Raw genomic sequence first — 27,491 nt, 5'->3', positions numbered from 1 at the left:
CAAAACTAAGAGTCAACTGCTAGGTTTTCTCTAGCTAGTTGGTTATTGCTGAAATTGGATTCCAAATTTCTCCTATGGCCAAACCTCTATGTGCTGTAGTAAAGAACAACAATCCCAACCTAGTTTTATGGGAAGAACTGGACAACAAATCCTTTAAGGCCTTAAAGAAGAGTCTGATGAATCCACTTGCCCTTGGACATCCCAATTATCAACTTCCTTTTTTCTGTTTTGTATATGAAAAAGAAGGGAATGCCCTTGTGATACTCACCCCAAAACACAGGGACCTCATAGAGCATTATAGCCAGCAACTAGACCCTGTGGCATGGGGATCCCCCCTTGCCTTAGAGCCATTACTCCCACTGCCCTTTGGTTAAGGACACTGAGAAAATCATGTGGGGTCCCTTTAACAATTTTTGTACCTCACACTGTGGAAGCCCCCGTGAGTTTTCATCATACTGAATATAGTTCAGTCAGTCGCCTCATCTCCTATCAAATCCTTTTGTCAACTGCTCCTCACATAACTCTTTTATGTTGTAATAACCTTAACCCTGCTACTCTTCCCCTCTCCATCACCAGAGAAGGCCCTCAGGACTGCTTTACGCTGACAGATACCCCCTAACTCCTTGCAATAATCTGCAGGAAATTCCTTTGGGTAACGCCAACTTCTAATGGTTATTAATTTGTAGAGACCCTCCAAATACCTTGGCCAAAAGCATTGCCATTGGTCCTTCTAGATCTCAGATCCATCCCCTCTGGAACTCATAAACTCTCACCCTTTGAGATAGTCACAGGATGCCCAATGCACTTGGTTCCTGCCTCTTTTGACCCACAGCTGATAAAAGGAGATACACTCCTGTATTGCAAAGGCCTAACTGCTTCTACTAAAAATAACCATGTTCTGGTAGAGAGATCTTTTCACAGTGCACTCCAGAGAAACGAAGACCTTAAGTGTCACGCTTTGCAACCTGGAGATTTTGTCTTTTGGAAAAGACACCTCCAGAATCCCTCTCTTCAACCTCACTGGAAAGGCCCCATCAGATACTGCTAACTAACGCTTGTGCTGCCACAATGCAAGGAACAGGCTCTTGAATTCATGTGACACACCTATAGAAAGCACCAAACCCTGACTGGAACCGCACATCATCTGGTGACTTAAAAGCAAAGATTTCCCGGAATTGAAGCAGACAACATCTGATGAGAGAGCTTTGTCAAGATGTCTGGACCAGGCCTGTTGGGAGTTTGTCTGTCAAACCTTTGATGATGACATAATGCTTCGGATGACCTCCCATGCCTATGATCTTGATAACATATGGACTTCAGAAAAGAAAAATGTCTGAGAGTTCTCCCTCCTATCCTCTTTATTATGCAAATGTGGCCACAATAGGTTTCTAATCTGTGCACCTTGCCTCCAACATGGAACAGGACAGTCAGAAAATGTTCTTCTTGGCATTGAGGGACAAAAGGTTGCTGAAACCAGAAAAACCTGACTCTTGATCAGGGATGCTTTCAGAGAAAGATCCCAATCAAAAGGAAGAAATGTGGAAATTAATAAACAGAAACTTCATTAAAATGGAGTTGGGAAGGCAAAAGAGGAGCTATCACACCCTAGGTCGATAGCAGAGTCCAACAGGAAAAAGAAACACTTTCTCTTCTTGATCAGCAAGAAGCTCAGCCAATGAGAGACTGTCACAGCTCAGCCAATGAAAAGCCACTACTCTTCAACCCCCAGTCTCTTCCAATGGATTCTTTGTTTACAACAGCCCTCCCAACTTCTTCTTCCCCTCTATAAAAGAGTCTCTCCTCCCCTTGCTGCTGGGGACTTGCACATGGCTTGACACAGTTGGGTTGCAGACCCCGAATGGTAATTCTTTGCTGATCTTGAATAAACCTATTTTTGCTGGAGAAATAACTGCAGTCTATTTGTTTAAGGTCAACAAGTAAAATGGGAAACCATTGACACGACTTAAGAAAAACAATAGATTTTCACCATCAGTTCACATGCATTTTAAGAAGCAACATGATAGTCAGTCATTCATGGGCATGTCTAGGTTCCTGAATGTCTCCTTTGTCCTATCTACCATCCACAAAACCTGGACTTCAAGTTCAGCATAATTTGTGATACAGTTTTAACTTCACATTTCCAACATTTTTACACCTCAGTATTGCTGTTTTCTAATATGAATTTATAATGTATTCATACAAATCAAACATCAGACAAAATTCTCATTTGTTTTGCCTTTTTTTTTTTTTTTTTTTTGCTGAGGAAGATTTGCCCTGAGCTAACATCTGTGCCAATCCTCTTTTTTTTTTTTTTTTCCTAAGGAAGGTTAGCCCTGAGCTAACATCTGTGCCAATGTCCCTCTATTTTGTATGTGGGTTGCCACCACAGCATGGCTGATGAGTGGCATAGGTCTGCACCCAGGATCTGAACCCATGCATCTGGGCCAATGAAATAGAGCATGCCGAACTTAACCACTATGCCACAGGGCCGGCCCCTCCAGTTTTTAAACCTATTTTAACTCTCCTTTTTAAAAATTAGTTTAAATGTGCCACATAACAGTAATGCCAACTAATGTCATAATATGTCTCTTAGTAGCTGTATCAGTAGCTTTGGTCTTTGAACACAAGCTTACATTCTTTAAAATTCTATCTTTTCACATGTATGTTAGCTTATGCCTTAGAAAGCAGACATATCAGCAAACCAAATTTTGAAAGAGACTAGAGGAAGGAGCATATCAACTGGTACCTTTTCAGAATGTGAGCCCCACAAGTAATTTCAAAAACCCCAAACTCTAAAGATGACTATAACTCCGATTTCATTTTCAAGAGAGTGAAATATTGGGTATATTCTTATCAGTTGCATACTTGGATAACTTTTCCAAGTATGAGAACTTTTAATTTTCCAACCAACACAGGCATATTTTTTCCTCTCACAAAAAACAAGAGCTATAAATTACATCCTGAATTTCAATTCTTTGATCTCATCCTGGTCTCCAGCTTTTTGCCTTTTATGAGATTGACCCAATGCAACTCCTCCATCTGACATGCCCAGTCTTTGCTAACTAGATAAAGGTGGATACTTGAGCCACTGTGGTTCAACATTCACAGCAATCTTTTGGGCAGGAAGCCAGTCAGGGTTCCTTGGGAATCTTGGTTACTGGAAGGCACAGTCCTCTGTCTTCACCACGTCAATGTGGGGAGGATCCCTTCAGCAATTGTAATGTATTTATACAAGAAAATCCTTTCAAAAGAAAAGTCTTGGCCCAGGATCAAAGCAAAATCATGACTAAAGGCCCATAGTGTTGAAGTTTCACAGCAAGTCATGCTTAAGAAATCAAAAAGACTATCATGAGAGAGAGGTATTCATGAGAGAACACAGTATGTTAGAAAGTGTCAGGGGGCGGACAGCTAGAGGAAGCAAAACGAAATGCATGGAGAGGGACAGAAAAAAGCAGGAAGAACCTCTGAGTGACTCACTGTGGGCTAGCTACACAATTCCAGAGAAAGAGGATCATCCGCCTTTGCTGGCCTGGCTAGATTTTTGCACACTCAGCCAGCGATGTTCTAGGATAGGATAAATGTTCAGCTCTCTGTTCAGAGGAAATGCTCCTGGATCTTATGTTACCTCAGCTTCTCTCAGCCAGTCCAAAAGTACTGGGTAGGCAGCGCTGTCTATTAAAGAATGAAGATGAAAGAAAGTACTTGCCAGAATGGAAAGTAGTTTGAGGTATAAGGTTGTCCAACTGGCAAAGGCATGAAAAAAAATGCATTTTTCATGGCTGGCACTGGAAATGGGTCTTGAAGTTCGACCTACAATCTCAGCAGTTCCACCCAAGAGGAAGTGCTTCAATGCCACTGCACCTTATGACCATGACCTTCTCAAGCACAGTTAGTTCACATCAGACACTGTAGTCAAAGTCTAAAATTTTTAATTAGCTAAAACAATCTGTGGTATGACAAAAATCATGTTAATTGAAACAACAGTGCTAATTACCAGTGAAATATATATACATATGTTAGCTATTTGAACAGACACACCTTGCTCTTCACTAGCTCCTTCCATCCCTTGCATAGTTCAGACTGCTCTGATGGGCACCAGTCACTTGGAAGGCACAGAATTCCCTAACTTCCATCTGTTCATTCCAGTTACTCCGCCTCTCAGGGTGGTACCCACACAGGGTGGTAGGATGGCATAACTAGAGGGAAAATTAGGCTCTCAGGGGTACAGCCAGGTAGTTTTCAACTCTTCATGAGGCTGATTGTAATTGTAGGCAAGGATGTAATAGGAAGACGTGAGATGGCAATTCTGAAGCAAACTAGAGAAAAAGAACCAAAAGCCTGATTTGTGACCACAAAAAATCCAAAGTCCTCTGTGAATCTGGAAGTCAAGGAAGCTATTGCTCCAAGGAATCAGCAAGGCATCAGAGACACCCTCCCCAAAAGGCCAACACCAGAACAAAGTGCAAGCCAGACCAGCCAAAAGACTGCAATTTGAGGCAAATGGGCAATATATGACATCAGGAAAATCAGCGTCCCTGGGAAGACCAGCTGAAAACCAGAGCCGGAGAGGGTCTGGAGTCTGTACAAAGGAAAGGTTCACCAGCTTAGTCAGAGAAGGGAATGTCCAGGGAAGACTCAGGCCTTGATATAGAAAAGGCCCAGGGCCTAAAATATTAAGAACCAACCGATTTTTGTACATTGATTTTGTATCCCGCAACTTGACTGTAATCCTTTATTATTTCTAAAAGTTTTTTAGTGGACTCTTTAGGGTTTTCTAGATATAAAATCATGTCATCTGCAAGGAGTGATAGTTTCACTTCTTCTTTTCCAATGTGGATCCCTTTTATTTCTTTTTCTTGCCTGATTGCTCTGGCTAGGAATTCCAATACTATGTTAAATAAGAGTGGTGACAGTGGGCATCCTTGTCTGGTTCCTGTTCTTAGAGGGATAGCTTTCAGTTTTTCTCCATTGAGAATGATATTTGCTGTGGGTTTGTCATATACGGCCTTTATTATGTTGAGGTATCCACATGCAAAAGAATGAAAGTAGACCATTCCCTTACACCATGCACAAAAATCAACTCAAAATGGATTAAAGACTTGAATGTAAGACCCGAAACCATGAGACTCCTAGAAGAAAACATAGGCAGTACGCTCTACGACATTGGTCTGAGCAGCATATTTTCAAGTCCCATGTCTGACTGGGCAAGGGAAACAAAAGAAAAAAGGAACAAATGGGACTACATCAAACTAAAAAGCTTCTGCACAGCAAAGGAAACCATCAACAAAATGAAAAGACAACCTAACAAATGGAAGAAGATATTTGCAAACCACATATCAGATAAGGGGTTAATATCCAAAATATGCAAAGAACTAATACAGCTCAATAACAAAAAAACCCAACAATCCAATTAGAAAATGGGCAAAAGATCTGAACAGAGATTTCTCCAAAGAAGATATCAAGATGGCCAACAGGCATATGAAAAGATGCTCAACATCATTAGCTGTCAGGGAAATGCAAATCAAAACTACAATGAGATATCACCTCACTCCAGTCAGAATGGCTATAATTAACAAGACAGGAAACAACAAATGTTGGAGAGGGTGTGGAGAGAAGGGAACCCTTGTTCACTGCTGGTGGCAGTGCAAACTGGTGCAGCCACTATGGAAAGCAGTTTGGAGTATACTCAGAAAATTAAGGATAGATCTACCATATGATCCAGCTATTCCACTGCTGGGTATTTATCCAGAGAACTTGAAAACACAAAGGCATAAAGATACTTGCACTCCTATGTTCACTGCGGCATTATACACAATAGCCAAGACTTGGAAGCAACCTAAGTGCCCATCAGGGGTGAATGGATAAAGAAGATGTGGTATTTATACATGATGGACTACTACTCAGCCATAAGAAATGATGAAATCCGGCCATTTGTGACAACATGGATGGACCTTGAGGGTATTATGCTGAGTGAAATAAGTCAGAGGGAGAAAGTCAAATACCATATGATCTCACTCATAAGTAGAAGATAAAAACGACAAAAAAAATATCACATAGCATTGGAGATTGGACTGGTGGTTACCATTGGGGAAGGGGGGAGGGGGGAGGGCAAAAGGGGTGATTAGGGTCACATGTGAGGGGATGCACTATAATTAGTGTTCAGGTGGTGAACATGATGTAATGTATCCAGAATTTGAAATAAGATGTACATCCGAAAAAAACAAAAATTAAAAAAAATAAAAATAAATAAATAAATACACCCAAAAAAATTTTTTTAAAAATTAAAAAAAAAAAAAAGAACCAAAAATGCCAAGAGAGGAGAACACACATGCAACATACTGGGAAGAGAGAATAGGACCAAGTGTCTTGGGGTTGTACAGACACACCTTGATGTCAAAGACTGCAGTGAAGGATCTAGTTCCACCCCACCTGCTCAGTCACCCTCCATCTCTCCTGTTCCTTTACCCTCTAGCCTGCTTTTCTAAACTTCGACTGGCACAGAGGCTGTCTCCTCATTCTCCTACCTCTCATCTCATCTTCCTCTTCTCTCTCTTCCTCTCCTTTTATGCTTCCTCTCCCTTATCTCCTTCTGTCTCTCTCCACTTTCACTTTTCATTAGTATAATTTCATAAATGTCAAATTGTGACAAATTATTCTAATAGGGAGAACAGGAGAGACATAGAAATGACAAATTAAGGGTACTGAAGTAAGTATAATTTTTGCTACTCTTGTAGGATTTCAAAAAACGAATAGACTTAAAACACTCTTATGAGGCTGTTTACATGACTCTTCCCCAGCTCACATTCCAAGGCATACACATTACCTTTATTTAGTCTACCAGCAATGGATCTACCAGCAGTGGCTCTGAGGGTCACATTCTTTAAAGTTACAACAGCAGCAGCTCATCCACCACTCACAAACTAAATAGAATTCACACTTGTTAGAGATCATGCTCCCACGGTTCCAAAACAGGACAGATGTTAATGTCAAATAAAGCAATTTTTCTTGCACCATTTATTCTATTGGTTTTCATGCTTGGAAATTTGTTCCTTTAGTTTAATAGTGCAACGGACTGAACGTTTGTGTCCCCCCAAAATTCATATGTTGAAATCCTAACCTCCAACGTAATGGTATTAGTAGATGGGGCCTTTGGGAGATGATTAGATCATGAGGGTGGAGCCTTCATGAACGGGATTAATGCCTTTATAAAAGGGACCCCAGAGAGCTCCCTTCCTCCTTCCATCATACGAGGACACAGCGAGAAGATGGCCATCTATGAAGCAGGAAGCAAGCTACCAACAGACACTGTATCTGCCAGTGCCTTGATCTTGGAATTCCCAGCCTCCAAAACTGTGAGAAATAAATATTTGTTGTTTAAGCCACCCAGTCTAGGACATTTTTGTTGTAGCAGCCGAAATGGAATAAGATGAATAACCACCTGCACTTTCTTCTGTGTGTTTTATGTGTTCATGTTTTACTCCAAATTCTTTAGCCTTTCTGGGATTCATTTTGATATAGGAGGTAAGAGGGGATGAGACTAATGTTAACCGATTTCCCCAATGCTGTTTGTGAACTAATCTATTGTTTTCCCATTGGTTTATAATATCCCATTATCATCTTTTTAGTTTTACTGGGGTCATACTAATATCCTGTTAAACACTGATATAAAATGATCCCCTTTCTTTGTGGTTACTTAAGAACAATGAGAATTTCAGGGAGTCTATGGTCTGTCTCTGTGACCACCATGACATAATAAATATTGTTTATCACTTACGCTTAGCAAAATGATAAAGAATAGTATTTGCCTGAGAAGTTTTGGATGTTCTCAGATCTATCAGAAGCTCTGGATTTCCACAAACAGAATCCAGAACAAATGTAAATACTATTGTTAGTTTTGGGTTTTATGTCCCCATGAAGAACTCAGATACAGGTGGCTAAGATGATGTAAAGCAACTTCAGAGAGAATCCTTCTCATTCTGCAGCAGGTGTGTTCTTGGCAGGACACATACGACTGACACCCTCTGTTTAGGTTTTATTTGCATTGTTCTATGTCTCAGCAATCTGCAGGACTTAAAGGAGACAAATCAAATTCTACGTTGGAGGAAGTTGTGCTCAGCCACAACACGGTACTAATTTCATTTGGAAGGACAACAGTCATCTGTCAAAATCCTCCCACCGAAACCCTTGAGTGCCTGGGAACAGGAAAATGTAGCAGGATGTCCAAGGACCTGGAATATAAACCTATCCTCCTCTCCCGGTTTCTTTAACAGTCTGAGCAATGAGGTTATTAAAGACAACAAAATAAATATTTTTTAAAAAGGGAACTTCAGAATAGAGATTAAGTTAGCTTGCCCATACACTCTTTGTTTTTAATAGAAATATCACTTCATTCTAGCAAAAAGACCAGTTAGGAAAAATAGACTCTGACTCTCTGATGAATTCCCCTAAGTAGATGAAACACAAGGTACCAAGCATAGATGGTACCAATTGTGCTGAGAGTATCTGAAATCATTATGGTTTAAAAGTAAAATTCACATTTCATTTTAAAAAAATATTCAAACTAGCTATAATGAAAGACAGAACAGTCCTCAGAGAAAATTTCTGTCAAGATCCTCAAATCATTTTGTCAATTACAACTTTTACTCTTTAAAATTCCTCAAGTTTCTCAGTCTCCTTCAGTACTCAGAATTAATTAAACAGTCCCTCCCTTTCTTCCACACTTCAACTGCAGGGGAATTTATGAGCATATATATATGTCACAAGTGTGTGTGTGAGACAGAGACAAAGAGAGAGATTGACTGACATTAATTAATTTTAAGAATTAATTCAGGTTTATATTGTGAACTATTGCCTCATAATTTGCAAATAACCACCAACAGGGTAATGAGGACACGATCCCAATTTCTACACAACAGAATATCACCTATAAAGATTAGAGAGAGACTCCCTTTAAACTCCAAACTCACAGGACAATTTGTGATTGTTTGTATCCCAAAAAGGGAGTTTTTACTTTCTAGAAGTCTCACTGCTGGATTCCTTTAAGTAAAAATTTCGCCTGGAGCATTTAAGACGTATTTACATTTCCAAAAATTCAACTGACAGATAGCTTTCCACGTAAACAGCTGCTGCACAAGGTAAAGCAAACTTTCACATATGTTTACCTTCAAACCATATCATTTAGATTTAAATGTACTGAAGTTTCTGAAACATCATTTTCTCAGAAAGATGGCTGACCTCAGAGGGAGGTGTGGTGGGAGGGTCAGCTAAACGTTTACAGCCTGGGTGGAAATGGAGAGGAGCGGAGAGGGTGGCATGAAGAGGACTCTCACTAAGCTTCACATGGCTGGTAAAAAGCAAAGCTTTCTTCCCTCATCTGCTGAGCCTTATGTTGACAACCTGTGGTCGGACTATGCACGGCAAACTGGCCAGGGGACAGAACCAGAACAGCAACAACCCACAGCTCTCATCTGCATGAGCCATGGGCAGCCTGAGGCCATAGATCATCACAGCTAGTGGAAGCAGGCACGATGAAACCAACATGTTCTGTCTTAGACAAATGTGTTATCCTTTGGGGAGGTCGTGGAGGTAGCATAATAATAGGAGGCAATGCCTTAACCCAACAGAGTTGTATGGGCTGAATGTTTACGTCCCCCTAAAATTCATATGTTGAAGTCTAACCCTCAATGTGATGGTATTAGGAGGTGGGGCCTTTGAGAGGTGATTAGGCCATGAGAGTGGAAGCCCTGATAAGGAGCTGAAGAGACCAGAGTTCTGCCTTTCTGCCACATGAGCACACAGCAAGAAGACAGTCGTCTGTGAACCATGAAGTGGATTCTCACAAGACACTGAATCTGCCGCCATTTGATGTTGGACTTTCCAGCCTCCAGAACTGTCAGAAAAAAATTGCTGTTCTTCGTAAGCCACCCAGGCTATGGTAATCTGTTATCGCAGCACAAACTAAGACAGGAGTACATCTTCAATGGTGGAACTATAGACACTAGTGATCCAGCAGAGAATCTGGTAAACTCATCAGTGTTTGTCAAATTACACCAGGTAGGTAACCAGCAAATCTGGCTTATGTGTAAGGCTAGAGTGAAAGAAAAATTCAGGGGGGAGCAGGCAAATCATATTAAAAGAAATCTGTCTCCCTGGACTTAGCCTAGAAGTTGGGGCGGAGACAGTATGAGTTGGGGCAGCAGTTCACATATAACAATTTCACTGATAAGCCTAAGGCTAATTGTGAACAAATCCTAATACTGAAACCTGGCATGTGTGGCTCTCAGAACAAAGCTTGAAAGACATAACGTCTAAAGTGTCCTGCTCGCAATCAAAGAAAATAGCACCTGCTCTTAAGAAACTGCTGTCTTTGGGGAACATATAAAATTGAGCAACTAGAAAGCAATGAAAAAGCAGTGTACCTGGGGCTGTGGGTGCCCAGAGGGAGATCTTATTTCCATACATGTGGTTTTGGAAGCCCTAAATGTAATCAGCTAGAATTCATTTTTCAAACACAGCACCTGTTTTAAAAGTTAAATCCGTCGTTCACAAAGGGCACTCTCAGCATGACCTTTGGTATCAAGCCCTTCCCAAGCCCTCTGGGCATCAGGGTGACGCAGGGTGAAGACTTGCTCATTTTCCTCAGACTTGGGAGACTGAGGATTAAAGATCAGGGACATTAAAGAAGCAACCTACAGACTCACAGTACAGTGTGTGATTTTTTAAGTCAATATTCATGGAGTTTCACAACCAGGAATCCATGAAGAGAGAACAAACCACGGACAAACAAACAATTTTACGGTGATTGAGATGACACAAGTTCCCGGATAAGAAAAAATTCAGTTTTTAAGGACAAACAAGCTAAAGTGAGTCCAAGCATGAGAAAAAGTGTAAAAAAGATACGCTAGCACACCCAAAGAGCACCTCGGGTCTTTAACAACTGAAGTGTTTCAAGCAGTGAAGGAAGACGTGCCCAATAATTACCACACCCCACCAGGGCAGCACTGGCAGTGAGATGTGAGCTCCCTGTGAGCAGGCACTGTGGGTCTTTCATGTTTACGTCCCAAGAAGCACTCAACAACTGCATTTCATATTGAAATTGAAAAATAAATTCCTGTTGAATGGAACAATGGTGGTAAATTCTGCACTGTTCCTATTCAAATAGGAAAGAACTAAAACAGAGCAAACTAATTCTCTATCCCTATCCATATATATCGCAGAGCTTGTAAAGCAATATCTGACAGGACAGGGCGCTTAAATTCAAACACCTTATGGAAGAACTGAATTTGGGAAATATGTCTTCGGATCATATAGCATTTCTGTGAAAAAAATTAAGCAAGGAAGTAAGCTTATATATTATTAGGTTTTTAAAAGAATACTCTAGATGAGTGAACATTTACTATTCTGGTATTTTTAGTTCCACAGGGACAGAGACTTACTAGACTAGTGGTAGCCACTTCAAGCACCCTGACGGGGGAGAACTATTCACACAATCAGTCAGCAGAAGTTCTTCCGACGAGCAGGCTTTATCCAGAAACATCAGGTGTCCCAGGGGGCTAAATAAACATTCTGTAAAAATGAATTCAGATTTTACACAATATTACTGTGCTTTCCCCTTGGTGAAAATGTCTTAGCTGGCTCAAAGCCTGTATCTCTGCATTTTTTTATCTGAATAAGCAATGATAACAACTTTGCATCCTGAGCATGTAGTCTTACCCTTCACTGAGAAGGGAGGTCCTTATTTGTGGCAGCCACTGTTAGCTCTCCAACAGTCATTTCTCCCATTCTCCTTGTAAAAGAACCCCAATGTTGTTCAGGCAGCCATGAACAGTCCCATGGGATGAGCAATGATCCATCTGAAATCAATCAGAGCAATCCTGTCGCTCTCGGCCAGTGACTGGCCTACAAGTGGGCACGTGCCCTACTTAGGACCAAATAGACATAAAGGAAGTATGTTCTTCCAAGATACTGAGAGAATGGTAAGGACAATGATCTCTTACCCCGTACTCTCTATTCCCACTTTTGTGTGGGAATATGCTGCCTAGAGCTCTGGCAGCCATCTTGCAACTATGAGGGGACAAGCCTGTGAAGGCACATCACTACACTGAGGTTGGCATTGTGAATACATGAATAGAGCCTGGATCCTTGATGATATCACTGAGTCACTGGACCTGTCCTCAGATGGTCCATCTCTACACTTTTTAATAAGTGAATAATAAAAGCCCTCATGGTTTATAGCCACGAAAGTAGAGCTGTCTGATAAATGCCCCGCAAAGCACCCTAACCGACTTACCATCTTAAACCATTCTTAGATGCCTAGGCAAGGATATTTTTAAATTTAACCTGTCCTGCTTTTCCTCCATTTTCTCTAATCCAACCATCTTTTCATCAACTTCCCCATTAGCCTAGATCACATGACCCATCATTCAATCACATGCTTACTAATATTCTCAACTCCCATGCGTACTTGTCCTTCTGCTGCACGTGCCCAGCAAAACCCCATCCTAGATCAAACAATCATCCACATTTCCCATCCACATCTGGGCTCGTGAATATTACTAGAGAACGTCATGGAATCAGCAGGCTAGTGTCGCCACAAATTCAGTCTGCATCCTGTCAGGTCCTTAGGAATAACCTACAATCCTTCTTACATCTCTAATTACTCCCTCTCCCACAACTATTTCAAGCTTTCACCAATTCATCCCTCCCTGTCAATGTACACCTCCCTGCCTGCTTTACAGAACTCCCTCAATTTCTCAGCAGCCACTCACAGTTACCTGCATTCACTCTCATCATTTTATTTGTTGTAGTCATTAAGTTGTTCACCAAATATCCCACCTACTCACTTTTCTGGTACTTGTTAAGATCACACTATCTGACCCCCTAGTACTTAAAGAGTGGTTACCTAGTTCTTACCAATGATCATGAAGGGAAATCATGTGTTGCTTTGGGGTCAGAGCATTTAATTGCCAATGGGAGACCCTCCAGAGCTCTCTTCCTCTCCGACAGAGAAACCAGAAATATTTGAGCTCCATCAGGACAACTATGATGAGCAAAGAAAAGTAGACACGTAACCTGAGTGAGAATTAAGCCTTTTTTTAAAAACCACTAAGATTTTAGAGGTGTTTGTTATTGCAGCATAATCTAGCCTATTCTCCCTGATATACTTTCCTGCTACTTCACCAAATGTGCTGTCTCTCCTGCCATCTCAGATGTATCCTTCCACTTGCTCTCTATCCTTTGAAAACCTGCTCCATCGATCATTCTCTCCATTTCTCTATCTTCAATCTTTCCTTCATTCCATTCAGCAAAACAAAAAATTTGCTAAAATTACTCCTATATTTTTAATCTTTTAAAAATGTCCTTTATCAGCTCTATATACTTCCTTTAGCTTCCATCTTTATTTCTTTACCTCATATGAAAATTCCCACTGCTCTACCTGAAATATATAGTCTAAACAGATTGCATTCACTTGTACACCTCCCATTCATTCTTCATTCCATTATAATCTGATTGCCACACTATATCATTTTATTGAAAGCATTCTTCCCAAAATTATATGTGCAATGCAGTACCTAAACCAAATGGACCCTGTACTGGACATGTTGATCAATTTACCTGCTGAGAAATTTCTCTTTCTGACTTAAAGTAGCCAGTCCAAACCCCTTGTGAATGAACCTGCTATGCTATGTATGGCCCACAGGCTCCGTCAAGTAGAGCTTGATGTTCTCTCTGCCATGAGATTCCCCACAAGCAACTCTTCAGCCCAGTCACAACTGATTAACCAGGAAAAGACACCTAATTTAAAAGTAAAAGCTATCTCTCTAAGAACAGGAACCAGACGAGGATGGCCACTGTCACCACTCTTATTTAACCTAGTATTGAAAGTCCTAGCCAGAGCAATCAGGCAAGAAAAAGAATCAAAAGGGATGCAAATTGGAAAACAAGAAGTGAAACTGTCAGTATTTGCAGATGACATGACATTATATATAGAAAACCCTAAAGAATCCACCAAAAAAGTTCAAGAAATAATCAATGAATGTGATAAGTTACAGGATACAAAATCAAACATACAAAAATCAGTTACATTTCTATACACTAACAACCAACTAGCAAAAAGAGAAATTAAGAATACAATCCCATTTACAATTGCAACAAAAAGAATAAATACCTAGGAACAAACTTAACCAAAGAGGTAAAAGATCTGTACACTGAAAACTATAAAACATTGTTGAAAGAAACTGAAGAATACACAAAGAAATGTAGAGATATTCTGTGCTCTTGGCTTGGAAGAATTAACATAGTTAAAATGTCCATACTTCCTAAAGCAATCTACAGATTCAATGGAATCCCTATCAGAGTTCCAACATTATTTTTCACAGAAATACAACAAAGAATCCTAAAATTTATGTGAAACAACAAAAGACCTCAAACAGCCAAAGGAATCCTGAGAAAAAGAACAAAGCTGGAGGTATCACACACCCTGATTTCAAAATATACTGCAAAGCTATAGTAACCAAAACAGGATGGTACTGGCACAAAAACTGACACATAGATCAATGGAACAGAATTGAGAGCCCAGAAATAAACCCACAGATCTATGGACAGCTAATTTTTGACAAGGGAGCCAATAGCATACACTGAAAAAAAGAAAGTCTCTTCAATAAATGGTGCTGGGAAAACTGGAAAGCCACATGCAAAAGAATGAAAGTAGACCATTATCTTATACCATGCACAAAAATCAATCAAAATGGATTAAAGACTTTAATGTAAGACCTGAAACCACATAACTTCTAGAAGAAAACATAGGCAGTACACTCTTCAACATCGGTCTTAGCAGCATATTTTCAAGTACCATGTCTGACTGGGCAAGGGAAACAATAGAAAAAATAAACACATGGGACTACATCAAACTAAAAACCTTCTGCACAGCAAAGGAAACCATCAACAAAACGAAAAGACAACCTAACAACTGGGAGAAGATATTTTCAAACCATATATCTGATAAGGGGTTAATATCCAAAATATAGAGAGAACTCATACATCTCAACAACAAAGAAAGCTAACAACCCGGTTTACAAATTGGCAAATGATTTGAACAGACATTTCTCCAAAGAAGATATATAGATGGTCAACACGCTTATGAAAAGATGTTCAACATCTCTAGCTATCAGGGAAATGCAAATCAAAACCACAATGAGATATCGCCTCACTCCTCTCAGAATGGCTACAATTAACAAGACAGGAAATAACAAGTGTTGGAGAGGATGTGGAGAAAAGGGAACTCTCATATACAGCTGGTGGGAGTGCAAACTGGTGCAGCCACTATGGAAAACAGTATGGTGATTCCTCAAAAATTTAAGAATAGGGACCAGCCCAGTGGCATAGCGGTTGAGTTCACACACTCTGCTTTGGTGGCCCAGGGTTCACAGGTTTGGATCCCAGACATGGACCTAGTACCACTCATTAAGCCAAGCTGTGGCAGCATCCCACATAAAATAGAGGAAGATTGACACAGATGTTAGCTGAGCAACAGTCTTCCTCAAGCAAAAAAAGAGGGAGACTGGCAATAGATGTTAGCTCAGGGCCAATCTTCCTCACAAAAATAAAAGGAAAAAAAAAGAATAGAGCTACCATACGATCCAGCTATTCCACTGCTGGGTATTTATCCAAAGAACATGAAAACATGAATGCATAAAGATACATGCACCCCTATTTTCATTGCAGCATTATTCACAATAGCCAAGACTTGGAAGCAACCTAGGTGCCCATCAAGGGACGAATGGATAAAGAAGATGTGCTATATATACATAATGGAACACTACTCAGCCATAAGAAACAATGAAATCTGGCCATTTGTGACAAAAATGGATGGACCTTCAGAGTATTATCCTAGGCGAAATAAGTTGGAGGGAGAAAGTCAAATACCGTATGATCTCACTCATAAGTAGAAAATAAAAACAATGACAAACAAACATAGCAACAGAGATTGGAGCGGTGGTTACCAGAGGGGAAGGGGACAGGGGGGAGGGCAGAAGGGGTGATTAGGCATGTGTGGTGATGGATTGTAATTATTCTTTGGGTGATAAACACGATATAATCTACACAGAAATCGAAATACAACGATGCACACCTGAAAGTTATATACTATTGTAAGCCAATATTATTTCCACAATGAAAAGAAAATGGCAGCCAACCCATGGGAGGGGCCAGAAATTTGTGAGTTGTGTGTACAGGCTCAAAAAGAAGAGCTTGGCTAGGTTCTGTCTCTCACAAATTTGAACTAAGATTGAAGGAAATTTGGCAGTTGGTGGGGAGGCAATGGACCTAGGAGGCCACTGTGGCCACATAGAAACTACAGAGAAAGGTATTGGCTGAAAACAAATAATGAAGCAGCTGCCCAGGGAGGGCCCCCGGGAAAGGGGTAGAGGAAATAGCTTTGCTCCTGGTGGCTTTCCAGATCCCAGCAGCCAGTCTTTTTGTGGTCCAGTTGTGTTTGCTTTTTGTTCTCAAATTTACCTGAAATTCCATAAAGTATCCTTAAAATAAACCCCAATTACTGTAGCTTGAGTGGATTTCTTCCAAGCAAAAGATCCTTTTAAATCCTTATTTATTTTGCCTCCTTATAACATTTTGCACTACTGACCACTTCCTCTCTTTTTGAAAGCTTCTCCCTCCTTGTCTCTCTGACTAGAGGCTCTTCTGCCTGTGTCCACCTCTTGTTTCTTAGTTTTCTTTGAGGGCTCCTTTTTCTCTGCCAATCTCTGTTGGCCTCGGTCCACTCTCCCCAGCAGCCCTTACCCTCTCCCATGTCCTCAACTCCACTCCAGCCAGAAACTCTCTCAGGACTTTCTTTATTCTGTCCAACTAACATGCTTTCTTGGAAAATCACGTTTGCATTTATTAAAATAAGCACACAGGAGCAAGCTCTAATGGCCTAGTGGTTAAAGTTCGGCACTCACTGATTCGGCAGCCCAGGTTCGCTTACGGATCACAGAATCACACCACCCACCTGTCAGTTGCCATGCTGTGCTGCGGCTCACATAGAAGAACTAGAACAACTTATACTAGGATATACAAGCATGCACTCAGGTATTGAGGAGCGAAAAAAAAAAGAGGAAAGTTGGCAACAGATGTTAGTTCAGGGAGAATCTTTCCCTGCAAAAAAACATAGTAATAACCACTCTGTTATAAGTCATATGACTTTAGATTTTTCATTTCAAAGGGCAGTTTGTAACATTATAGTGAATGCCTATGAACAAGTTCTCAACACTGTAGTACATTAATGTGTAAAGGCAACTTTTCAAAAAATATCTGATTAAAGACTCTTCACTAGAATAATCTAGAACAAAAATAAAATAAAATAAAATTTGACTGAATTGGCTGTTTAAATTTGTTCCAAGGGTTTTAATTATAAGCAGGTATCTTGTAATTTCAGTCTTTATAAGGAAAAGATTGTAAACCAAGGTAATGATTAGGACTGAAGTTAGCTATAAGTTGGGGGAAAAAATCACTATATATATAAGATCAATATGATAAGAAGGGTATCAGGAATGGATTAGTACCACAGAATTTTAAAGAAAGTTAAGGTCATAATATCCCAGTGTCTCATTTTATAGATGAAGAAATGGAGAATCAGAGAACCCATGATTTGCCCAAAGTGACACAGCTACCTCACGGCAGAGTTGGACTGTCACTAAGATCACCTGACTCCTTACCCAGCACCCTGCCGGTACACTGTGATCAATCAACTGCTCTCAACCTTAGCAAAAGCAAGAGGGAAAGAAGACCTTTGAGGACTGAAGAAGATCTGGTCAGGGGGGCATTTATCCCCTCAACAGAATCGCCCTCTATCACAGCACTTTCTTCCCATTAGGCTACTGCATATGGAAGACAGGAAGCAGATGTTCTGAGAGCAGGGGTGCGAGGAAGACAGACTCACACCTTCTCTTTGATGAGCTTGGAAGGACTCAAACTGCTCTCTCTAGAGTAGTTAAGACAGCTGCTGAGATGTCGCAAAGCTTTGATCCAAGAGCTTGAGGTCCCAGAGTCATGAAAGCACCCCAGGAAGAGAAACAGGGTGAACTTTAAATCAAATTTGATAATCCATGTCTGGGTGTGAAATATATTAAAATTAGAAAAAGTGGTGACAGATAAAAGTTTTTAGTGAAAAATGTGCCAAATTATTTCATTAGAAAATTACTCTAAAGTACAGTATTTAAACATAGTGAGGCTATTTTTTTCAATGTTTCCAAGGTTCAAATGGTTTTTTTAAAGGTGTATATATGAATATGTATGTGTGTGTATATAAGAGCGCACATATATCTCTAGGTGTTTATGTGTGTGTATGCATACACACATATCTTTACTGATTGCGAGAGAGATAAGGAAAACTATTCTGATGGTTGAACAGAAAACCTCATCTGAATTGGGAAAAATTAAAATTCTGTGGCTCAAACACAAGGCAGCTGCCTCTTAGTGATAGCACTTCCAAATTGTAAGTTTAGCTTCTTTAAAGGGTAAAATGAATCTTTTTTAAAAGTACACGAAATGTTTTAGTTATAAAACACTATATATTTTATATATAAATATATAGTTATATATACATACAACATATATATACATATACATATATAACCATATGTATTTCCTGCCACTGTGTTGTATACGTAGTTATAGTTATATAACTATACGTATATAACTATATATATATATAGCTGTATATACTATAGATATCACTATATGTATTACGGATTATATAGTATAGCTATATACCACATATAACTATAACTATATACACACACAAAGTGACAACAAAAAATCTGTGGGTTTTAATCTAACTTTTCATATATTATGCCAGGAGAACACGTAATTCTGATTTCTCAGTGGAGGACAAAATAACCAAAAGGTGAGGGAGCCATTGAATTGCAGCTTTGATTGAATGGCTACATTGAATCCAAAATTCCAAAACCAATTTTGACTGCCTACTCCATGCAGTCAGCCCATGCCGGAGCATTTATATCCTGGGATACCCGTATTCAGGGTAAAGTCAACATCTCTCTTTAGAACAGCAGCATCACAGCCAAAGCATGGCATATGCTTTAGCAGGTAATTTTTTACCCTTCAGGCATGGATTAAATTGCCCTTTTATGGCAATGTGCAAAGTCAGCCTGTGAACTACAGAAGCCCCTAAAGATTCTTCATTAGTCCTTATACTTAGCTCTCAGTTCCAAGTCAAAACTCCTGGGGCCGGCCCGGTGGCGCAGCGGTTAAGTTCGCATGTTCCGCTTTGGAGGCCCAGGGTTTGCCACTTCGGATCCCAGGTGAAGACATGGCACTGCTTGGCAAGCCATGCTGTGGTAGGCGTCCCACATATAAAAAAGTCGAGTTAGATGGGCACAGATGTTAGCTTAGGGCCAGTCTTCCTCAGCAAAAAGAGGAGGATTGGCAGCAGATGTTAGCTCAGGCTAATCCTCCTCAAAAAAACACTCCTTCCCCCCAGAGTCACCTCCTCCCAATGCCAAGGTCATTTCTAGCCTTCCTTGCCCCACAAATCCCTTGAACACCCTCCCTGGCCTGGCCCCACTCAACTCTGCACATATTAAATAATGGCTTCCCAGCTCTCCCCTTTTCCAGTCCTTCTATCCTCCATTTTACAAAATGGCCAGGGACCCTTAAACTTTGCTCTACATCCTCGCACTTTATAATGATTCTATCTTTTCTGATAACACCTAATTGTCTACTCCTTAGGGCCCTTCCCTCAGAGCCACCTGCTGAAATCAAGACTCCAAATCCAGCAGATCCATCTCAACAGGAGCTGCCAAGCCATCCCCAGTCTGTACGGACACTGACCTACATTAAAGCCAATACACAATATAATCATTCTTAGCCTAACAGATGAAAGTGTTCTCAATCTGCACACATTTCAGGAAGTTTGCTGTAACAGGAAAAATTTCAAAGGCCAACAGAAATGAATCTCTGTCCTTGGAGACTGTCACTAACACCCCAAGTTCACCACAGTTCTTAGCCTCAGGAAAGCAAGAAATTCATTCATGTGTTGTATTTTTAATGTCTTTACCTCTTGTCAATGCGCTTCTCTGTTTATAAGCTGCAAAATGTTTGAGATCAGATGTCTGCTCCTCAAATCTGCTACTTTTGGCAGAGTTTTCAGTAATACCTCAGAGTACTGTTTTGGCCAATTTCAGGAATTCTCAATGTAAGCTTACAAAGGGCCATTCTCTTACAATGCACTGGATTGCACTCTCTCATTTGGTAAATTTTCACTAACACAGACAGATTCGCCTCTCTCTGGGTTTAATGTAACCAGGAAACAAAAGTACGTTGTGTCTCTTCACTCTGAGACTCCTACTAAATCACTCTCTAGCAAATTCTATTTAGGAATATATTGTGTTTATTGTCTGTCCACCAGCTAGAAGGGAAGCTCCAAGAGGGCAGGGACTTGTCTTTGTTCTCTGATTAATCTCAACACCCTATAATAGTGCCTGACACAAAGTATAAGTTCAATTTATCTGTTGATTTTATTAAATAATTAATCTCCTGCTACAGAAGTTTAACCTAAATGTTTTGGCACTTGGCATGTTGAAACAAGATGTACACTGTGAATGGAGAAATACCCTGTGAACTTTGAGTGAAAAGTAAAAGGAAGTCACGAACATTCCATCCTACACTAATGGTATGAATTACTCCATGAGGGGCGAGCAATACAACGTTTCTTTGTGTTTAAAAATGAATCACAACTAGCTTAATACCCCCACAGAATAAGTTTTTTGAGAAATCCAATAAAAGTCATCTTCTTGGATTATCTCCCCTTCCATTCTTTCAAACAAGAAATCTAGAGCCATGAGGTCCAGAAAAATGGGACAGAGCCTGGTATTCTATTTTGGCCACTGGTGGTGTCAATCTATGGTGAAGGAAATGGCTCCACCCATAGTTCCCCCTTCATCCCAAGCTCAGCCATGGGGATCCTAACTGAAGCTCCCAAGACTATAGCATCTAGTGCCCAGTCTACATGGACACGCATGTGGCCATCTCCATGTGAGATTCCTGCATCCATGGAGGCATTGCTTTTCAGTGAGATCACACGTCCACTACTAACTGAAAACTATAAACACCAATTTCTTTCCCAGCCCTCAAGTATCCATCCACTATCCCAGAATTCCTTTAATTTTCCTCTTAAGTCTTTTCCCTTCCCATCTCTCAAACAAAAAAAAAGTTATTTATACCTGCTTTGCTATCTCTCATAATGGTGTTTGATAGTTTGTCCTTGTAGATGGACAGACCCCAGGCCTTAGAAACACAAAAAGATCTGGACTGTCTTTCTCAGGGAACAAATAAAACCCAGGCTTTAGGACATTCCTAAAAGTGGTAGAGTGGGGGGGATTCAGCTAGAATTGGGCTCAGCTGTTTGTGACATAAATACCCAAACAACAATGGCCCAAAAAAGACAAATTTTTATTTTATTCCCCTTAAAAGAAGTTCTAAGATAGCCCCCAGAGCTGGTATGGAGGCTTCTATCTTAATGCTCCACCAGCTTTAGCATACTATCTCATGACCTAAGACAACTGCTTGTGCATTGACCATACGGAAGACGGTAAAGAGTATCTGCCAGATGCCTTTCAAGATTCCCCAGGGCTGCCACAATCTTCCATTACATCTCATTGGCCAGTACATAGTCACACAGTCAGACTAGTTATGAAGGAAGTTGGAAAATGTAGTCTTAATCCCATAAGGCCAGATTAGATATTGGGGAAGGCAACAGGCAGTCTATACTACAGAGGGTGAACATTCATTCTGTTCTTTCATCATGAGTTGGAAGCAGTGAAAAACAAAGCTCAGAGTTTTCTCAATAGGTCATCAAGCTGTATTGAAATATTAATGAATAATTATTTTACTTTTCCGAGTTTAAGACCCACCTCAATCTCAATTGCCACTTGCCCCTCACTTTGGATCAAGGCTAGGGAAAGAGACAAAGTCGTTTGTCAGCAGGATCTTCTTCTCAGAAGTTCTTCTGTCATCTGACTTGATCTCAGATAGATGAACAGATACTCACAAGATAAATAATAATGAAAGAAAGGGATGTAAGAGAAGCAAATCTAAAATCAAGCCTAATTTCAATCCTCTGAAGGTTGGACTTGAGGCACTGAATAGAGTAGCCGATATTATCCTGTCTCCACCTCCACTCCCACCAAATTACAGGCTTGAAGAATTTGCATTATTGTTCTATATCCCCCAGAATCTTCTATACAGCCAGCACTCAATGGATCTTTGCTGCCTTGAGTTGTAAATGGATAATAATGTAAACATACGTAAGAGACTATGTGAAAAGAAAAAGATGAAGAGTTTAAAACATTTTAACATTAATGATATGGCAGGAAAGAGCACTGCACCTGAAGTCAGCAGGCCTAGTTTCTATAACTGTCTTCACTAGTTATTGCTTATTTGACTCAGTTTCCCTATGTGGAAAATGGAGAGTAAAACTCTGTCTGTGCCATTCTCCTCTAGGTTATAGTGACAAATGAATATCAACTGAAAAATGCTGTGCAAGAGATTACTTTTTTGTTTCTTCTTCCTAGACTACCCAGTAAATATACAAAATCAAGGAATATTTGCAACTCAAGGATAATCAAAACAAAAGGAGATAAGGAAAGCATGAATTGAGATGAAGAGCCAGACTCTAAGGCATTGGATGACCTGCCAGTAAAGTCCCTGCAGCAATGAAGATGACAAGCAGAACCAGCAATCACGAATCACCCAGGGCAAGACCTTCCATGGTAGGGTTCCTCTGCCTTGGCTCAGGGCTTCTGACCTGATACACATCCTTTTTCTGTAACTGTCATGATTGGAATAGAGACATTGAGCAGAACTGTGCTCAGACACCACTGAAAGGTCCATGAGTCATCAGAAAATAAGCAGTCTGACTTAAGAGGATGTCTCAACCACTGTTCAAACACTGGCCACAGACATCCTACTTGAAGAATTCATCCAATGTCTTTTGGAATATCACAATGTGGCTGGAATTAAAATTCAGACCCCATCACCTAGCCAGGTAGAGAGCTATCTTCACTCCTGGCTTAGAACAATGCCTGGTATACAGGAAGTATTTTACAAGCATTAGTTGTTGCTATTGTTGTTGCCGCTGCTGTCACCATTGTTGTTGCTTGTCATCATCTCTGTCATCTAAAATATGTAGAAACTGTCTTTGCTGGTGTTTCTCCATGAGAAGCTTAACATACTGCAGGTGACAAATTTAGTGTAAGTGACTGAGGCTGGTGATGTTGGTCCTTTGGCTTTAAGAACATCCTGTTTGCATTATCATAATGAGGCAAGCACACCTTCCTTTGCATTCAAAAGGCAGAACCAAAGAATAACGATCCCAAGTTCATGTGAAAGAGAGTCAGACTGGCCTATGAGCCAGGGTGCCCTTGGAAGCATACAAGCAGAGATGAGAGAACCCCATTCCTTAACCTGTTTCACACTCTCACCAGAAGGGACACAAAAAGGCAAAGCCCCTGAGGTGGGTTTCAGGAACCTTCAAACCAACTTCTGGACACGAAAGTATTCCCCCCAGTGAAATCCTTTCCAGTCTCTCATGAACCAGCCATCAGGCTTTCTTCTTCTGCGCTTGCAGCAATTAAAAAGCTAACACCACAAACCAAAATTGGCATCAGACAAACCACAGCCCTCTACTCCTCTGTCCTGCCACTCAATAACCAATGATTTTTGCAAGTTCCTTACATTTTATGAGGCTCAGTGTCCTTAGCTGTAAGGTGGAGGTAATAATTAGAGGAGACTTATTTATACCTGTCCAGTGATAAAGCCCCTGGGTTACTGTTTCTGGTGGTCTCGGGCAGAAGCCACCCACTTCACCCTGTCTCCTGCTATGGGACCCAAATCATCCCAGAAATCCTGACTCAGTCACAGGAACCCATAAATATACTCCTTGTATATTACACAAGATCCATATATCACAGCAGTACCCACCAATGTAGTCCCTGTATTATCAATAGTCAAGTATTTCTGATACCAATTCTCTTGCTATTACTTCCAGAAGTCTGAATTCCTGATCTTCCACTTATAGCAGAGGCTTTAGGGAAACCTATGGGTAATAAGACTAAATGGTTCTGGTCAATTTATTATACTGACTACAATAAAACCATGGAGGAGAGTGGAATCCTTTACTGAGGCATACTACAAAGTTAATTTTTAAGGATTTGGTCAGTGATTATCCTGGAAATAAGGGCACATAATAAATAGTGAGGACAGTGACAAACTCCAGGGCCTTTTCATTTTTATGACAAAGTGTATTATGATTATTTCTGATTGACAAAGCTCTTGAAACCTACAAATGCAACCAATTTATAGATAGGTATTTTTCCAGTCTTTGTTCTTGAACATGAGCATTTTTTGAACTTGAATGGTATGCCAGCATTGAAACACATGTTAACACATTTTACTTATATATAGTTAATTTAGGAAAAGCAAACTTCTCTTTAAATTTGTCAAGGTTTGGACTGACCTGGTGGGGTAGTGGTTAAGTTTGTGCACTCCACTTTGGTGGCCCAGGGTTCACAGGTTCAGATCCTGGGCGCAGACCTACATAACACTCATCAAGCCATGCTGTGGCAGCATCCCACATACAAAAGAGAGGAAGATTGGCACAGATGTTAGCTCATGGACTATCTTCTTCAAGCAAAAAGAGGAAGATTGGCAACAGATGTTAGCTCAGGGCCAATCTTCCTCACAAAAAGAATAAATAAATTTGTCAAGGCTTTTTGTCCCAAGTTTGGTAAACATAAAAAACTATCATAGTAGTTTTGGGTTTATCATCATTCTAAGAATGCCAAAAAAATCTAATTATTTATATTATTCCTTTATTTTATAAGGTAAAAGATCACATTTTTGTGTTATCTAATGACAATTTAAATAAGTGAGTGTGCTTTCTCCTTATAGTCTTCCCCCTTCCACTGGCTTCATGCAAAGGACTTTGAGACTCTACAAGATGGTAGAGCCACAAGATGGGAGGAGTCTGGGTCCAAATTACCACATGGAAGAAAGTCATCTGCCTATAGCCCAGGAAAACCCACTGTGTTATGCAACTGAAATTTTGCAGCTTATTTGTGGTGGCAGTTGTTACTCTAATATGAAACAAATTCCTAATGTAAATACTCACACACAATTATAAATCTTTCCCTAAAATAGTTACAATTTAGAACAGCATGTAAGGGACCGGTACTCAAGGGCGAATGTTAAGACATTCCTAAGCAAGCGTCATATATGACTATTATTATCTGCTGACTCCAACAATGTGATTCTTATAAGACAAATGGTCCTCCATTTTCTTCCCACACATCTGAGAACTAGGACATATTCCCAGATATAACAGTGGGTCTCAAAAAAGTGACCACCAGGCAATAATGACTCCTCTTACGAGGAAGAGAAGAGCTACAGCCTGCTCCCCACCACAGTGCAACTGAGAATCCTTTCCTGAGCCCAATTGTACTATTTTCCCTCATCTTTTCCACCTCCCAAAAATGCTTCCAGGAAATATATACTGCAGTAGTACATCAGAGCAATTTTGCTTAAAAACCCTATAGGCAGCTTTATTCTGGCCTATATCTATTTGCTTAAATTTATCAGAAAGGGGTAAGTTTTTTAGCCATTCCTCCATTTAGCAATCACATCCCTCCCTTTATTTGTCTGCTTTGCATCTTTTCACTTTTCATTTCAAACTATTTATTTTAAGCAAGGACTATGAGAACCCTCTGACCACCTTCCTTCCATCAGAAAATTTCTTCAACATCTGGTCTGACTAATTTACTAGACATCCCCCCCGCCTCTGAGCTTCAAGGAATCATATAAAAATATTTATTAAATTCCTTGAGGTGATCCTTTAAGAGGCAGACGCTGACTGGACTGAGCCCTTTCTTTCCTAAAACTTACATTTTAGACACATTTGACCAAACAGTTTTCAAACAGATAAAACGTGGTTTCCTCACATTAAGCAATAAAAACTTTAGGTAAAATAGAATTCTTGTTCATTTGAAAAAGCTTGGACCCATGGAAGAATTCAGGATGAGATGCAAATACAAGGTTGGTTGTTAATTATTCCCTGGGTTTTTCTTGTTTTTTTTCTTTTTTTTCATAAAAGGATTTAAGACACAGCTTTATATGTCTAGGGCACATTACTCAATTTATGGGAAATTCCTAAATGTTCTATAATTAGAAGCCGGCAGGACATCATAAAGGACATAACTTGGGATGAAAAAGTTGGTAGCTGCACAACAGTATAAATATACTCAATAACACTGAACTGTGCACTTAAAAATAGTTAAGATGGGGGGGCCAGCCCAGTGGCACAGCGGTTAAGTTCACACCTTCTGCTTCTCGGCGGCCCGGGGTTCACTGGTTCAGATACCGGGTGTGGACATGGCACCACTTGGCAAAAGTCACGCTGTGGTAGGCTTCCACGTATAAAATAGAGGAAGATGGGCATGGATGTTAGCTCAGGGTCAGTCTTCCTCAGCAAAAAGAGGAGGATTGGCAGCCGTTAGCTCAGGGCTAATCTTCCTCAAAAAAAAGAAAACAAAACAAAACAAAAAAGTAGTTAAGATGGTTAACTATTTATGTTATGTACATTTTACCACAAAAAAAGAGAAGGAATAGAGACTCTCTCCTCCCCAACTTCTGTCAGAGGTAGAAGGAATCAAAATAAATCAGCTAGCACCAGCACCATTCCTTGAGCAAGAGAGGAGTATGAAAAGCAGCGTGTGGGTTTTTTCCGTTGGGATTCAGTCAGGCCCAGGCAGAGGGTAAAGACTCAGATGCATCACAGCACCATCACAGGTCATGTATCGCTCCTGGAGGGCAAAGTCAGAGTCATACCCACAGGGAAACGTTCTTTCTTGGAGACGTACATGACCACCTTATCTTTGAGGAAAATTAACTAATGACTTTGAAAACTGTGCTCCCTTTCTAGGTGACCCAGAAAATGCAGCAGCTGGGCTCCTGCTCTCCCAGAAGGGCAGGACCCAGTCACACAGGGCCTCGTGCTCAGAAGGGCCCTGTGTTTGGTTTAGTGCTCTCTTGTCACTGACTTGAAATTCTTAATATTTTTTTCAACGAGGTCCCACATTATCATTTTATACTAGGCTCAGCAAATTAGGTAGGTCATCTGTCATACAGAGTGGGAAGGACACGGCTTCTTTCCCTCCAGAGCCTGTGTGAAGGGCAGAGAAGAAGGGCAATGCTCAAGAGGACACAGTCTAAGATATTTCTCAAATTATGAGAAGCAAAAAGGAAGCCAGGGAGAGAAGTCTTTCATGGAAAGGAGTAGAGTTGTCCTGTCAGATCAAGAGACACAAAGATGGGGTGGCATGAGAAGGGATGTGTTTGTATCTGTGTGTGTACACACGTGCACATGAACACACAATAGGGTGTGAGGCCAGTCAGGGGGTGGAGGCAGTATATACAGGTCA

The 27,491-nt window shown here is 40.4% G+C and overlaps 1 long non-coding RNA gene across 2 annotated transcripts in view; it reads right to left on the bottom strand.

The window, feature by feature from the left end:
• LOC123289855 (uncharacterized) overlaps positions 1 to 27,491 on the bottom strand; it is an 83,388-nt gene that overhangs the window by 44,398 nt on the left and 11,499 nt on the right. The window contains exon 1 of one of the 2 annotated variants that reach the window (XR_006534105.2): positions 24,533 to 24,636. The exons of the other annotated variant lie outside the window; for it this stretch is intronic. This is a non-coding gene — a long non-coding RNA (uncharacterized lncRNA). Of the gene's footprint in view, positions 1 to 24,532; positions 24,637 to 27,491 lie in introns of those variants that run through there. 2 annotated transcript variants of the gene reach the window in all.

Source organism: Equus asinus, chromosome 9 (assembly GCF_041296235.1).
Source record: "Equus asinus isolate D_3611 breed Donkey chromosome 9, EquAss-T2T_v2, whole genome shotgun sequence".
Lineage (NCBI taxonomy): Eukaryota > Metazoa > Chordata > Mammalia > Perissodactyla > Equidae > Equus > Equus asinus.
This window is presented reverse-complemented; position numbering and strand designations above follow the sequence as displayed.